General features: G+C 42.1%; 1 pseudogene; it reads right to left on the bottom strand.

Annotated features, from left to right (window-relative positions):
- Positions 1–12792: 12792 nt before the first annotated feature.
- Positions 12793–13735, bottom strand: LOC112922220 (translation initiation factor eIF2B subunit delta-like; annotated as a pseudogene).
- Between the last annotated feature and the right edge of the window lie 2110 nt (positions 13736–15845).

Below are 15845 nucleotides of genomic sequence, written 5' to 3'. Positions count from 1 at the left end.
AGCATGGTATTTCCTGTTGAATTAAATTATACTTAAGTTGGGGGCACCTGGGTGGCTCAGTCAGGTAAGTATCCGACTCTTGATTTCAGCTCAGGTCATGACCTCAGGGTTGTGAGATGGGGCCCTGTGTGGGACTCCACACTGGGTGTGGAGCCTGCTTAAGAGTCTCTCTCTCTCCCTCTGCCCTCCCCCCTACTCACACTTGCATGCTTACGCTCTCCCTCTCTAAAAAGAAAAAAAAAATTTTTTTAAGAAAAAAAAATTATACTAAAGTTGTTGCCTCAAGTTGTTTGACAAGAAACAAAATCGTTGGGACACCTGAGTGGCTCAGTGTTTGAGTGTCTACCTTCAGCTGAGCATTATCCTGGGGTCCTGGGATGGAGTCCCACATCAGGCTCCCCACAGGGAGCCTGCTTCTCTCTCTGCCTCCTTCTGTGTAGATCTCATGAATAAATAAAATCTTTTTAAAAATTGACAAGAAGAAAAGAATATAGAAGGTACCTAAAATAGTGACCTACAATGACCAAGAGCAAGACATATTCTAATAAATTTATTAGACTTTTTTTTCCAAGAGGGCAGGTGCAAGTTGGGGTGGGGTGCAGAGGTAAAGGGAGAGAGAGAATCATAAGCAGGCTCCACCGACCTGGCACAGAGCCCAACACGGGACTGGATCTCAGGACCGATCATGACCTGAGCCGAAATCAGCCAGCCGCTTAACTGAGTGAGCCACCCAGGTGCCTCTAGACTTTAAAGAAAAAAAATCCTTTAGCCAGACAAAAAGAGCATAGACTCATAAGGGACAAATTAGAACTTGTCAGATTTTCTGACGGCAGTGCTTCATGCAAGAAGAAAATGAAGTTAATGTTTTTTAAACATTTAAGAAAAGGACATGTGAGCCAAAGCAAACTAACCATCAACTATAATGTACACAGACAAATTGTTATCAATATGCAGGAACTCAGGGAATATTGTTCCCATGAGCCCTTCCAAGAAATCCACTGGAGAATGGACTTCAGACAACCAACTGTTTGGAGAAACATCAACAGAAGTGCTCTGAGTAAACGTAATATTAGGCAATATTAGCTACTTACAGAACTGAGACTAGATGAAGATTAAAAGAGAAAATGTATCACATAATGGCCATATGATCTGACAATGTAGATACTATAACCATAAAAAAATTGGGAGGAGAATGAGGATACCATTTGAAAAAAAAAATCTCTTTCCAGTAATCACAATTGGTGGAGTTAGTATTACTGTTTATTCTTAGCCTATTTCATGTATAATGAGGGATAAAGCAAATGAGTAACTATGAAATATTCTCTCATTTCTGTGCCCTGAAGAACTATGATTTTTTTAATTTTTAAAATCCATTTTAATTTATTTTAAAGATTTAATTAATTAATTAATTAATTTTTAAAAGATTTTATTTATTTATTCATGAGAGACCCAGAGAGAGGCAGAGACACAGGCAGAGGGAGAAGCAGGCTCCATGCAGGGAGCCCAACATGGGGCTAGATCCCAGGACTCCAGGATCACGACTGCTGAGCCACGCAGGTGTGCCCATATTTGTTCTTTAAATAACAATTGTGACAGGGGCACCTGGGTGGCTCAGGAGGTTAAACACCTGCCTTCAGCTCAGGTCATGATCCCAGGGTCCTGGGATCAAGCCCATATTGCATCAGGCTCTCTGCTCAGTGGGGAGTCTGCTTCTGCCCCTCTTGTGCTGTGCTCTCTCTCTCTCTCTCTCTTTTTTTTTTTTTAAAGATTTTATTTATTTATGATAGTCACACAGAGAGAGAGAGAGAGAGAGAGGCAGAGACACAGGCAGAGGGAGAAGCAGGCTCCATGCACCGGGAGCCCGACGTGGGATTCGATCCCGGGTCTCCAGGATCGCGCCCCGGGCCAAAGGCAGGCGCCAAACCGCTGCGCCACCCAGGGATCCCTGTGCTCTCTCTCTCTAATAAATAATTAAAATCTTTTAAACTAAATAAATAGGGCAGCCCCGGTGGTGCAGCGGTTTAGTGCCGCCTGCAGCCCAGGGCGTGATCCTGGAGACCCTGGATGGAGTCCCACGTCGGGCTCTCTGCATGGAGCCTGCTTCTCCTTCTGCCTGTGTCTCTGCCTCTCTCTCTCTGCATCTCTATGAATAAATAAATAAATAAAAAATCTTAAAAAAACTAAATAAATAAATAACAATTGTGACAAATAACGGAAAGAATTATGAAAGGCTGCACTTGTGAGCCATACAAAATACCAACATTTTGGATCATACATAATTTAAAGAAATGTCTCAAGCACTTTTTCTTTTTTACAGACTTTATTCATAAGAGACACAGAGAGAGAGAGAGAGGCCGAGACACAGGCAGAGGGAGAAGCAGGCTCCATGCAGGGAGCCTGACGTGGGATTCGATCCCAAGACCTAGGATCATGCCCTGAGTGGAAGGCAGATGCTCAACTGCTGAGCCATCAGGAGTCCCGTCAAGCACTTTTTGAAATACTGTAATAGCCAGTACGTAGAGGCATGCCTTAGGTGGCAGAGGAATGCAGTTCAGGAAAGAAAGAGCAATATCACACTGGAAGGACTCAATTTCTTCAAAATCACTAAGAAAGAAAAGCAATACTGAACTTGCATTCTGACATTACACACCTTCTATACAGTACCTTGACTTAAATCCAAGAGCAAAAGTTAAGACTCTCCTCCTCTGTTTTTGGTAACATGCATATAAACTTAGATGACTTTCCTCCCTGGATCTTACCTGGGAGTAGCCCTTTTAATTTTTTATTTAAGGACAGCCTGGGTGGCTCAGTGGGTTTAACGCCACCTTTGGCCCAGGGCCTGATCCTGGAGACCTGGGATCCAGTCCCGTGTCGGGCTCCCTGCATGGAGCCTGCTTCTCCCTCTGCCTGTCTCTGCCTCTCTCTCTCTCTCTCTCTCTCTCTCTCTCTATCTATCTCTCATGAATAAATAAATAAAAATCTTAAAAATAAATGAAAGAGTGCAGGTGGGCACCTGGGTGGCTCAGTCAGTTAAACATTTGCCTTCAGCTTGGGCCATAATTTCCTGGGTCTTGGTATTGAGTCCCAGGAAGGGTTCCCTGTTCAGTGGGCAGCCTACTTCTCCTTCTGCCCTTCCTGCTGCTTGTGCTCTCTTCTCTCAAATAAATAAATATTAAAAAAAAAAAATAAAAGAATAAGAGTGCAGGTTTGGGGCACCTGGCTGACAGTTAGTTAAATGTGTGACTCCTGATCTTGAGGTTGTGGGTTCGAGCCCCACATTGGATGTGGGGATTACTTTAAAGTAAACTACGGCAGCCTGGGTGGCTCAACAGTTTAGCGCCACCTTCAGCCCAGGGCGTGATCCTGGAGACCCCGGATCGAGTCCCACATCAGGCTCCCTGCACGGAGCCTGCTTCTCCCTCTGCCTGTGTCTCTGCCTCTCTCTCTGTCTCTCATGAATAAATAAATAAAAATCTTAAAAAAAAACAAACTACAAATAAATAAATTAACAAACAAAAAAGAGTTCAGGTTGGGCACTTTTATATTGATGTCACCAATGTTAATATTTCTTGGGATCTCAGGAAGATTCATATTCTCTCTCTCTCTTTTTTTTTTTTTTGGAAAGACTCATATTCTTTACAGCTGATACAGCATGGGCTGAAAGCTCTTGCTAATCAGCCTCAGATTTCTCAGTTTATATTTTGCATTAATCTGTGAACAATCCAGGGCACCTGGGTGGCTCAGTGGGTTAAGCGTCTGCCTTTGACACAGGTCATGAGTCCCAGGTCCTGGGATCAAAATGCAGGTTGGACTCCCTGCTCAATGGGGAGCCTGCTTCTCCCTCTCTCTGTCCCTCCCCCTGCTTGTGCTCCCTTTCTCTGTTTGTGATAGAAATAAATTAAAATTTGCATAACAATCCACATTCATGTTGTTTTCCAGTAGCCATTCCCTATCACCATTTCTGCAAGAATACTGTGAACCTAAAAAATAAATAAAATAAATTAAATTAAAAAATAATAAAAATAATACAAAAATAAAAAATAAATAAAAAAGGAATCCTGTGAACCTTGTCTGTGTGGAAAATTAAATCCAGTTCACAGACATTTTCAAAATGCTTGTCTAATATTTCCACAAATTTGATTTTTTTTTTTAAACTGAACTCTACACCCAATCAAACTATGGCCTGGGGATCAAGAGTCACATGCTCTACTCACTGAGTTAGCTCTAAGAACCATTATTTTTTTTTAAGATTTTATTTATTTTATTTATTTTATTTTATTTATATATTTATATATTTATATATATATTATATATTTATATATTTATTTATTTTATTTATTTATTCATCACACACACACACACACACACACAGAGGCACAGAGGCACAGAGACACAGGGAGAGGGAGAAGCAGGCTCCATGCAGGGAGCCCGAAGTGGGACTCGATTCCACGACTCCAGGATCGCGCCCTGGGCCAAAGGCAGGCGCTAAACCGCTGAGCCACCCAGGGATCCCTGATTTACTTTTAAATAAATATTTGATTTGGTTTTAGTTCATTGCTATTTTTAACAGCGTTATTGAGGTATACCTGACATACACAAAAGTGCAAGTGTGTAAGTTGTTAAACTCTGACATACATATTTGAAACCATCATCGCAATCAAGATAATGAACATATCTATGACCCCCCAAAGTTTCCCCAGTTTCCTTCCTTCCTTCCTTCCTTCCTTCCTTCCTTCCTTCCTTCCTTCCTTCCTTCCTTCCTCCTTTCTTTCTTTTTCTTTCTTTCTCTCTTTTTCTTTCTTCTCTTTCTCTTTTCTTCTTTCCTCTTTCTCTTTCTCTTTCTCTCTTTCTCTGATTTTATTTTTAAGCAATCTCCACACCCAATGTGGAGCTTGAACTCACAATCTTGAGATCAGGAGTCACATGCTCCACTGACTGAGCCAGCCAGGTGTCCCTGGAGCACTCATTTCTAATGCATTACTTGAGTAGGGCTGCTCTGAGGGCATCTGCTCACTGGGGTGACCATATGTTGTGGGGCCCACGGTGGTAGTGGTACTGCCTTAGTGGTGGTCATGGGAGCCACCATCTGCTCCCTCAGATTTCATTTATGGCTAATTCCTTCTCATCTGGGGGCATCAACCAGGACATTACTCTTAGAAGTCCTCTCTGCTACCTCCAAATAAGAGTAGATGCTCCTTCTGTGCTCTCCCACTGTATCTACCTTATCATTGGTCTACTTTTATTGTTATTGATGGTTTGTATCTCTTTCCAGATAGATCACAAGCTTTTTGAGGACAGAGGCCATGTCTATGTTTGTTTGGCACTATATTCTCAGTACCTCGAGCATACTGGACTTTCAATATATATTTTTTTCAATAAATATTTTTTAATGAATCAATTAATTAACGAATCCATCAGCATTTTAGGTGTTGATGATGTGAAGGTGAGTAACATTAGACTCTGCCCTAAAAGGCTCCCAGTCTAATGGAGGGCAGGCAGGTAAATGGATTCGTTAGTGTCCATGAAGTACAGTAAGTGCTGTTTCAGAGTATAGTGCTGCGCAGGTACAAACGGAGGACTGGTTATCTCCCTTCTGCAGGGGATGGGGTCTGACAAGGTTTCAGGGTGGATGTAGCGCTCGTTTTAAGATAACCAGGATAGATTCCAGGAAGGAGGGCAGCCCCGGTGGCGCAGCGGTTTAGCGCCGCCTGCAGCCCAGGGTGTGATCCTCGAGACCGGGGATGAGTCCCACATCAGGCTCCTTGCTTGGAGCCTGCTTCTCCCTCTGCCTGTGTCTCTGCCTCTCTCTCTCTCTCTCTCTGTGTGTGTTTCTCATGAATAAATAAATAAATAAATCTTCAAGATTCCAGGAAGGAGGTTTATGGCTGCTGTAGGTAAATTAATGGCTCTTAAAGATGTTCAAATCCTAACCCACGAAACCTGTGACTATATTACTTACATGGCAGATGCACTTAAGAATCTTCAGATGGGGAAATTTTCCTATATTACCTGGCTTGGCCCAGTGAAATGACAAGGGTCCTTATAAAACGGAGGCTTGACTGTTAGGGAAACTCGAAGAGGTTATGCTGCTGACTTTGAAGATGAAGGAAGATGCCCCAAGCCAAGGAATGCAGATTGCCTCCAGAAACTGGAGAAGAGAAGGAAATGCATTCTCTCCTAGAGCCTCCAGAAAGAACTCAGTTCTGCTGGTATCTTGATTTTGGCCCTGTGAGATCCACTTCAGAATTCTCATGTTTACAGATGTAAGATAATAAACCTGTGTGGTGTTAAGCCACCAAGTCTGTAAATTTGTTACAGCAAGCACAGTCAGTAACAGAATGGTCCCCCACCTGAGACCTTCCTACTTGACCTCATACAGACATTCATGCATTCAATACCATGCACTGTTGTAAATGCTGAGAAAACAGCAACTGCTTTTGGCTCAGATCATGATCTCAGGGTCCTGGGATCCCTGTATTGGGTTCCCTGCTCAGTGGGGAGCCTGCTTCTCCCTCTCCCTTGGCCTGCTGTGCTCTTTCTCTGTGTCAAACAAACAAACAAACAAATAAATAAATAAATAGATAAAATCCAAAAAAAAAAAAAAAGAAAGAAAGAAAGAAAAGAAAAGAAATACACAGATTAGGGAGGCGTGGGTGGCTCAGTTGGTTGAGCATTGGATTCTTGGTTTCAGCTCAGGTCATGATCTCAGGGTTGGGAGATGGAGCCCTGCATCAGATTCCACACTTACTCAGTTGGGAGTCTGCTTGAGATTCTCTCTTCCCCTCTCCCTATGACCCTCTGCATGCAACCCCCCCCCATCCCGTGCTTGCTTATGTTCTCTCTTTCTCTCTCAAATAATAAATAAGTAAATCTTAAAAAAAAAAAATACAGATTGGCATCTTGACTTTAGGAGGCAATCAGGCAAAGAAAAAAGTAGACAAAATTTGGAATTAGCTCCAAATCTGAGGTTCATGGGGCAGCCCGGGTGGCTCAATGGTTTAGCGTTGTCTTTGGCCCAGGGCCTGATCCTGGAGACCCGGGATCGAGTCCCACATCGGGCTCCCTGTGTGGAGCCTGCTTCTCCCTCTGCCTGTGTCTCTGCCTCTCTCTGTGTGTCTCTTGTGAATAAATAAATAAAATCCAAAAAAAAAAAAAAAATCTGGGGATCGCAACTTAGCTGTGTTTAAAGATATAGAAATGGGGAAGCAACCAGAAAACCATGACCTTCAATACAGAAGGTGGGGTACATTTAGACTAGTCAAGAATTGGGACATAAAGATGCTGAGGGTAGCATGCCAGTGGAACAGAGGGGCCAGGAAGGAAAGTCCTCAGAGGATCTGGGCAGGAGAATTCTAAGCCTCTGTCCCCAGGGGCGTTCTCATGGATAACATAGGGGTCCTTAGCTCTTCTGTGCCCAGTTCTCCACACTAGTGCTTTTACACATATATTTGCACCTGAACCTCCTTTCTAACACCAGCAGAGGAATTATTCCCATCACATAATCATATGAATATGCCTCCTAAAACAGGTAACAGTTTGCTTTCCGTAGTATTGCCTTCTTTGCTTTTGGAGCTGTTATGCAATTATAGCATTTAAATGTCTTTCTTTCCTTCCTCCCTTCCTCCCTCCCTCCCTTCCTCACCTTCTTCCTTCCTCCCTCCCTCCCTTCTGTTCTTCTCCCTCCCTCCCTCCCTTCTTTCCTTCCTTCTTTCCTTCTTTTTTTCACTGTTTTTCTCACTGTGCTCCTGGAGCCCAGGAGGTGCTTCAGGGGCTTTTTTGGGCGGAGGGCTAGAAAGGGAAGCGGAGAAGGGCCTGAGCCCCTCATAGACACGTATACATCCTGCTACAGCAGAAGCAAACTTTAACCAGTTACACAGTAAGCTTCTGAGAGACGCTCACTTGAATAAAGGATTCTGCCCACCTAAAAAATGGAAAACCATAGTTTCACTGTATTTTGTAATTTTACTAAATTTTATAAGGGTAATGGGAAAAAGGGGCATGTGGGTGGCTCAGGTGGTTGAGCAACTGACTTTGGCTCAGGTGGTGATCATGGGGTGCTGGGATGGGCCTGTTGGGTGGGGTGCCTGCTTGTCCCTCTCCCTTTGCCCTTCCCCCCACTATGCTCTCTCTCTCAAATAAATAAAATATTTTACTTATTTGGAAGGGAGAGAGAGAGCCTGAGAGCACAAGCAGGGGAAGGGGCAACAGGACAGGGAGAAGCAGACTCCCTGCTGAGCAGGTGACCCAGCACCCCGAAGGCAGAAGGCAGATGCTTACAGAGCCACCTGGGCGTCCTCAAATAAATAAAATCGTAAAAAAAAAAAAGGGGGACGCCTGAGTGGTTCAGTGGTTGAGTGACGGTCTTTGGCTTAGGTTGTTTATCCTGGGGTCCTGGGATCGAGTCACACATTCATAGAGCCTGCTTCTCCCTCTGCCTGTGTCTCTGCCTCTCTCTGTGTGTCTCTCATGGATAAATAAATAAAATCTAAAAAAAAAAAAAAAGAATAGTGGAAAATAGAAAAATAAAATCTCTGATCTAGTGATGGAAAATCAATAGATACAGTGAAAGAGCAGTGAGTCTTTAGCTTCAGTGGCAGTTAAGCCAGTAGATTGTGTTTAGTGTAAAGAGGAGGCTCCTTTATTTAAGGGAATATTTGGGAAATGAATACATAAATAAATGATAAATAAAGGTAATGTTTGAAATGCTAGGAATGTATCATCAAAGATTGGATCTAAAAGGAGAGGCGTCTTAGGAATTGAGCTGTAAATGAGATAATTATCATAAAGTGCCTAGCAAATACTAATGATAGGTAACACTCATTGTGTACTGAGTCCCAGTTACTATACTAAGTGCCTGTACATATTACCTTTTTTTTTTTTTAAAGTAAGCTCTAGGCTCAATGTGGGGGTTGAACTCATGACCCCAAGATTAAAAGTCAAACATTCTACTGACTGAGCCAGCCAGGCACCCTCATACTCCCTCATTTAATCTTCATTTTTTTTTCTCATTTAATCTTCAAAACACCATTAGGAATTTACTAGTATTATTCACATTATTTTTTATTTTTTATTTTTTTAGATATTTTATTTATTCATGAGAGACATACAGAGAGAGAGAGAGAGGCAGAGACATAGGCAGAGAGAGAAGCAGGCTCCATGAAGGGAGCCCGATGTGGGACTCGATTCCAGGACCCCAGGGTCACATCCTGGGCGGAAGGAAGTCACTCAAACGCTGAGCCACCCAGGTATCCCATATTATTCACATTTTACAGATTAGGACACTAGAGTATCAGAAGGTTAAATATTTTGCTCAATGTAATATAGACAGTAAAATTTAAGATTTTAACCCAGACATTAGTGATTTGAGTCTACACCTTCAATGATTTGGTTAGATTTCTGACCCAGAGTGTATGGCTAGATTGACTCTGAGTAAGCTTTCAAAATTGAGTTTTCCTACAAAATATTGCTGGGAGAAATTAAAGAAAACCTAACTAAATGGAGAGCTATACTGCATTCATTGGTGGAAAGATTCAGTATCTTTAAGACATCACATTCTCTCCAAATTGATACGTTGAATGCAATCCCAAAAAATCTCAGACTATTTTTTTTAGGAAGTGCCAGAGTAACAAAATTGGCAGCTTGCCCTACTGACTTCCAGACTTAAAGCTACAGTGATCAAGATAATGATATTGGTATAAAAATAGACAAATAGATCAATGGAACAGAATAAAGTCTAGAAATAAGTCTCACAAATAGTCAATTGATGTTTGACAAAAGTGCAAAGGCAATTCAATACAGAAAGGATAGTTTTTTTGACAAATGGGTGCTGGAACAATTGGAAATCTATATGCAAAAAAAAGAAAAAAAAGAAAAGGAAAAGAATTTTGATCCATATTTCATACTAGATACAAAAATTAAAGTGCATCATAGACCTAAAACTATAAACTTTCAGGAGAAGAACTCAGTAACCTTGAATAAGGAAACTATCCTAGATTCAATATCAAAAGCATCATCTATTAACGAAAAAACATTTGATTTCAACAAAATTAATAACATTTGCTTTCAGTAGACACCATTAAGAGATTGAAAGGATAAGTCACAAACTGGAAGAAAAAATATGCAGATCACATATCTAAGAAATTACTCGCATTCAGAATAAAGAACTCTCAAAAACAAAAACTAAACTCTTTCAATAAAACCTTATTAAAAAGAAAAGAATAAAGAACTCTCAAAACTCAATAAAGGGGCACCTGGCTGGCTCAGTCAGTGGAGGATGCAACTCTTGATCTCTAGGTTGTAAGTTTGACCCTCATTGTTGGGTGTAGAGATTACTTAAAACATAAATAAATAAACTCAATAAAAATAAGCAAATTAATTTTAAAAACATGGGCAAATATTTGAACAGACGTTTCATCAAAAAGATATACCTCTGGCAAATAAGCACCTGAAAAAATGCTCAACATTATTAGTTATTATGGAAAAAGGAATTAGCATCATAATGAGACAGCATTTTTGTCACCAGTTCGACCCCATGACCAGGCCTTTACTATCACCTGCTTATACTTGACAACCTTTGTCCTACATTTTTCCCTAAGCTCTTCTTTCCTGCTTTCTCCTTAACTCAAGACAAATGAAACCTGAAACCCCATCCCTACTGCCTCATCCCTTACACCCTGGGGACTGTCCTGAGAAGATCTCCTAGTCCCAGACCACCCAGACCTTTAGAGTTAAATCATCTGCATGGGCAGATGGATCATGGAGTGACCTCTGGAATGACCTACAATTACCTTCACCTCTTTATAATACTAAACTCTCTGTCCAAGGAGTAGCCTCAGCCTCATTTATATAACATACAATGTATGTATAGGCATGTTTCCTTAAGGCACATGCATGACTATACGCCTGCCACTATATAGACAAGGTTTCCCTATCTAAATATTCATACTAACCCTAAACAAAAGGAACCCATTCACCCTTTCTTGGGGAGTCCTGGTTTTGAAAGCCATTCCCATGATTTGCTTATTTGCTACAAATAAAAGTTTTCTTGGTGGGACAACTCAACCTGGTGCAGTTTCTGATTCACCAAAGAGCGATCTCATGTTATCAGCTACACTATGTACTTATCAGAATGGCTAAAATTTTAAAAACAACCAAGTGTTAGAGAGGATGTGAAGAAACTAGAACTCTCATACTCTGCTAGGAGGAATGTAAAATAGTAAAATCATTTTGGATAACAATTTGGCAGGATCTTTTTTTTTAATTTTTTGACAGTTTCTTTAAAAGTTAAGTATATACTTACAGTGTGACTCATTCAGCCAGTGATTCTATTCTTAGGTATTTACCCAAGAGAAACAAGAGCATATGTCCACACAGATTTTGTACAAAAATGTTTATAGCAGCTTAATAATAGCCAAAAACTAGAAAAACACAAATGCCCATCAACAGATGACTGGATAAACAAACTGTGGTACATCTATACAGTGAAATCCTACTCAGCAATAAAAAGCAATCATGCAATAATGATGAATCTCAAAATAATTATGCTGAGTGAAAAAAAGGCAAGATTTAAAAAAAGCATATCTTGTACGACTTTATGTAAAATTATAGAAAAATAAAAACTAATTTATGGTGACAAAAAGCAGATTAGTGGTTGCCTTGGGAGGGGCATAGGGGTGACAGGATGGTGAAATTATAAAGAAGCAAGAGGCAATTTTTGGGATGATCTATATGTTCATTATTTTGAGTATGGTGATGGTTTTATATATCAAAACTTTTTAAATTATATATTTTAAACACAGTTTTTTTGTATATCAATTATCCTCAAGAAAACAATTTTAAAAACTTAGTTTTGGGGGGCAGCCTGGGTGGCTCAGTGGTTTAGCGCCGCCTTCAGCCAAAGGCCTGATCCTCAGGACGTCAGGATCCCTGCATGGAGCCTGCTTCTCCCTCTGCCTGTGTCTCTGCTTCTCTCTCTCTCTCTCTCTCTCTCTTTGAGTCTCTCATGAGTAAATAAATAAAATCTTAAAAAGAAAAAACAAAACTGAGTTCTTAAGACATAATAAAACTGAAGACTAGGCCAGGAAAAATAACTACTCCCATTTATAAGATTACATTTCCTAGCAGGTTCTATGCAAAGTCTCTTGCATATATTATTTCATTTAAATAATGAAATAGTCCTGTGAAGTGTAACTACTACAATTTTTTTTGAAGATTTTATTTTTAAGGGCATCTGGATGGCTCCATCTATTGAGCTCCCAACTCTCTTTTTTTTTTTTTTTTTGAGCTCCCAACCAACTCTTAATGTAGGTTCAGACCACGATCCCAGTGTCATGAGGGTGAGCCCTGTAATCAGTGCTCAATCTGCTTGTCCCCCTCCCTCTCCCTCTGACTCTCCCAAGCTGTCTCGTTCTCTCTCAAATAAATAAATAATTAAAATCTTCAAAGATTTCATTTATAAGTAACCTCTACACCCAACATGGTGCTTAAACTTACAACCCTGAGATCAAGAGTCATGTGCTTTACCAACTGAGCCAGCAGGTACCCCCTAACTACTACACCTTTTTTAAAAAGTTTATTTATTTTTAGCAATCTCTCTACTCAATGAAGGGCTTGTACTCATAACCCTAAGATCAAAAGTCACATGCTCAGGGTGCCAGGGTGGCTCAGTCGGTTGAGCCTCTGACTCTTGATTTTGGCTTAGGTTATGATCTTTGGGTCATGAGAATGAGGCTACCCTTTATTTTTTATTTTTATTTTTTTGTAGAGTGTATGTCATTTATTGACTGCGTTCCCTCATTGGATGCTACTCTTGATTCATAGAACAACAGGTACAGAACTAAAAGGAATCATCCCCAGCTCTGTGATCACCAGATCCATCAGTTCCGGGGGGGTCACGTCATAGACTAGATTTAACAACTGTAGGGACAGGTGGTTTTGCCTGTTAGCCAGAGCCATGTGCTCTCCCCGCTCACAAAGCAGATCCTCAGGCTCATCTAGCTCATTAGAGACAAAAGCATCAGTCTGCACACACTCACAGAACTTGCCTGCTTCACCGCAGACCAGCACTGGCATATTATGGGCTGCTGCCACCAGCGCCAGCTGTGCTGTCCCTAAACATGACATTACGGACCCACTGGCCAGGAGTGCATGAGCTCCCAGTAGCACCTTAGAAACCTCTGGGAGAGGGGCACGTGGGTGGCTCAGTGGTTGAGTGTCTGCCTTCAGCTCAGGTCATGATCCTGGAGTCCCGGCATTGAGTCCTGCATGGAGCCTGCTTCTCCCTCTGCCTATGTCTCTGCCTCTCTCTGTGTGTCTCTCATGAAAAAATAAATCCAATCTTTAAAAAGAAAAAAGAAAGGAACCTCTGGGAACACACAGGCGGCTGCAAGAATCAGCAGGTAGGAGGCCGGGACCCCAGCACAGACCAGAGAATGTAGCGTGTGCCTTCCCTCCAGCCATGGCCAGCTGTCTACCACTACCACCGAAACTGCTGACCCTTAGCCCAAGCCTCCTGAAAGATTCGTGATACCAGATGAGCATCCAAATACCAGGATCACATCTCCAAGAGAAACATCTTACATCTTACAAGCAAAGCAGAAATTGCCTGAGCTGCAAGCACAATCTTCTCTTGCACATATCGATCAATGGCTGTCTGAAGTTCTGACGTGGTCTCCTCTTCTCACTTGGAGCTGCTCACACCTGTGATCTCCTTGGGTTTTTTTGTTTTTGTTTTTGTTTTAGATTTTATTTATTTATTCATGAGAGACACAGAGAGAGGGGCAGAGACACAGGCAGAGGGAGAGGCAGGCTCCATGCAGGGAGCCCGATGCTGGACTCGATCCCCAGTCTCCAGGATCAGGCCCTGGGCTGAAGGCGGCGCTAAAGTGCTGAGCCACCGGGGCTGCCCCAGTTTTTATTTTTTATTTATTTTTATTTATTTATTATTTGTTTAAATATACTTTTACTCTTTTTTAAAATATTATTTATTTATTTATTCATGCGAGAGAGAAAGAGAGAGAGAGAGAGGCAGAGGCAGAGGGAGAGGGAGAAGCAGGCTCCATGCAGGGAGCCTGACGTGGGACTCGATCCAGGGACTCCAGGATCACACCCTGGGCCAAAGGCAGGCACTAAACCACTGAGCCACCCAGGGATCCCTCTGCCCCAGTTTTTAAATAAAGGTATGGAAGTTCAGAGAGAGTAAGTACTTTGCCCCAAGTCACAAAGTACAGGAAAAGAAGGATTCAAACTCAGGTCTGTCAGATTCCAAAGTTGAACTCCTAACCACTGCACTAGGCTGCCTCTAGATCACCCTTTAGTACTGAAACTGGCTTCCTGCCCCTGACATTGTCTTTAACCCAATTTTAATCCAGACAGCCTGGATCCAGGTGGACTGGGTAATGCTTTATTCTGTAGAAAAGTATGTATCCTTAGAATATCTCTTTGGGGGTACATGGGTGGCTCAGTCAGTTGAGCAACCAACTCTTTTTTTTCAAGATTTTACTTATTTATTCATGAGAGACACACACAGAGAAAGAGGCAGAGACACAGGAAGAGGGAGAAGCAGGCTCCCTGTGGGGAAACTGAGGTGGGACTCGATCCCAGGACTCTGAGATCATGCCCTGAGCCAAAGACAGATACTCAACTGCTGAGCAACCCAAGCATCCTGAGCATCCAACTCTTGATTTCGGCTCAGGTCACCATCTCAGGGTTGTGAGACTGAGCCCCACATCAGGCTCTGTGCTGAGTGTGGAGTCCGCTTAAGATTCTCTCCCACTCCCTCTGGCTGATACACCCCACCCCCAGCTTGAATGTTTGCATGCTTTCTCTCTCTCTCTCTCTCAAAAAAAAAAAAAAAAAAAAGACTTCTCTCGTTTTTTTTCTCTTTGGTTTTTTGATTGTTTGATTGTTTGCCTCTTTCACAGTCCTCTGAAGTCAGAGTTCATCATCAGTAAAATCCCCAACTTCAAGATTCCTTTCACCATGTGCTCTAAAGGAAACCTGGCTCTCCCCAAAATCCCCAAAGGACACTTGAACAGTAGCTGAAAACCCTCTGTAGTTTCCATTTTATTTATTATTATTATGTTAAGATTTTACTTAACTACTCATGAGAGACAGAGAGAGAGGCAGAGACAGGCAGAGGGAGAAGCAGGCTCCCTGCAGGGAGCCCGATGTGGGACTCAATTCCGGGTCTCCAGGATCACGCCCTGGGTTCAACCAGATGCTCAACCACTGAGCCACCGGGGTGTCCCTTGCCCCACTTCTTAAAACTTCTCATCAATGTCACTAATAATTCCATGTTCTTAACTCTTTTTGTTGTTGTTGTTCTTAACTCTTTTTTTTTAATTTTTTTTTTTAATTTTTTAAAATTTATTTATGATAGTCACACAGTGAGAGAGAGAGAGAGGCAGAGACACAGGTAGAGGGAGAAGCAGGCTCCATGCACCGGGAGCCCGACGTGGGATTCGATCCCGGGTCTCCAAGATCGCGCCCTGGGCCAAAGGCAGGCGCCAAACCGCTGCGCCACCCAGGGATCCCTTTTTTTTTTTAATTTTTATTTATTTATGATAGTCACACACAGAGAGAGAGAGAGAGGCAGAGACATAGGCAGAGGGAGAAGCAGGCTCCATGCACCGGGAGCCCGATGTGGGATTCGATCCCGGGTCTCCAGGATCGCGCCCTCGGCCAGAGGCAGGCGCTAAACCGCTGCGCCACCCAGGGATCCCTTGTTCTTAACTCTTAATTTAATTAACCTATTAATAGCAGTTGGCACAGATGATCACGTGCTCCTCCCTGCAACATATTCTTCACTTGACTTCTAGGACCCTCGTCGTATCCTAGTTTTCTTC

This window comes from Vulpes vulpes, unplaced genomic scaffold, assembly GCF_048418805.1.
Source record: "Vulpes vulpes isolate BD-2025 unplaced genomic scaffold, VulVul3 u000000697, whole genome shotgun sequence".
NCBI lineage: Eukaryota > Metazoa > Chordata > Mammalia > Carnivora > Canidae > Vulpes > Vulpes vulpes.
This window is presented reverse-complemented; position numbering and strand designations above follow the sequence as displayed.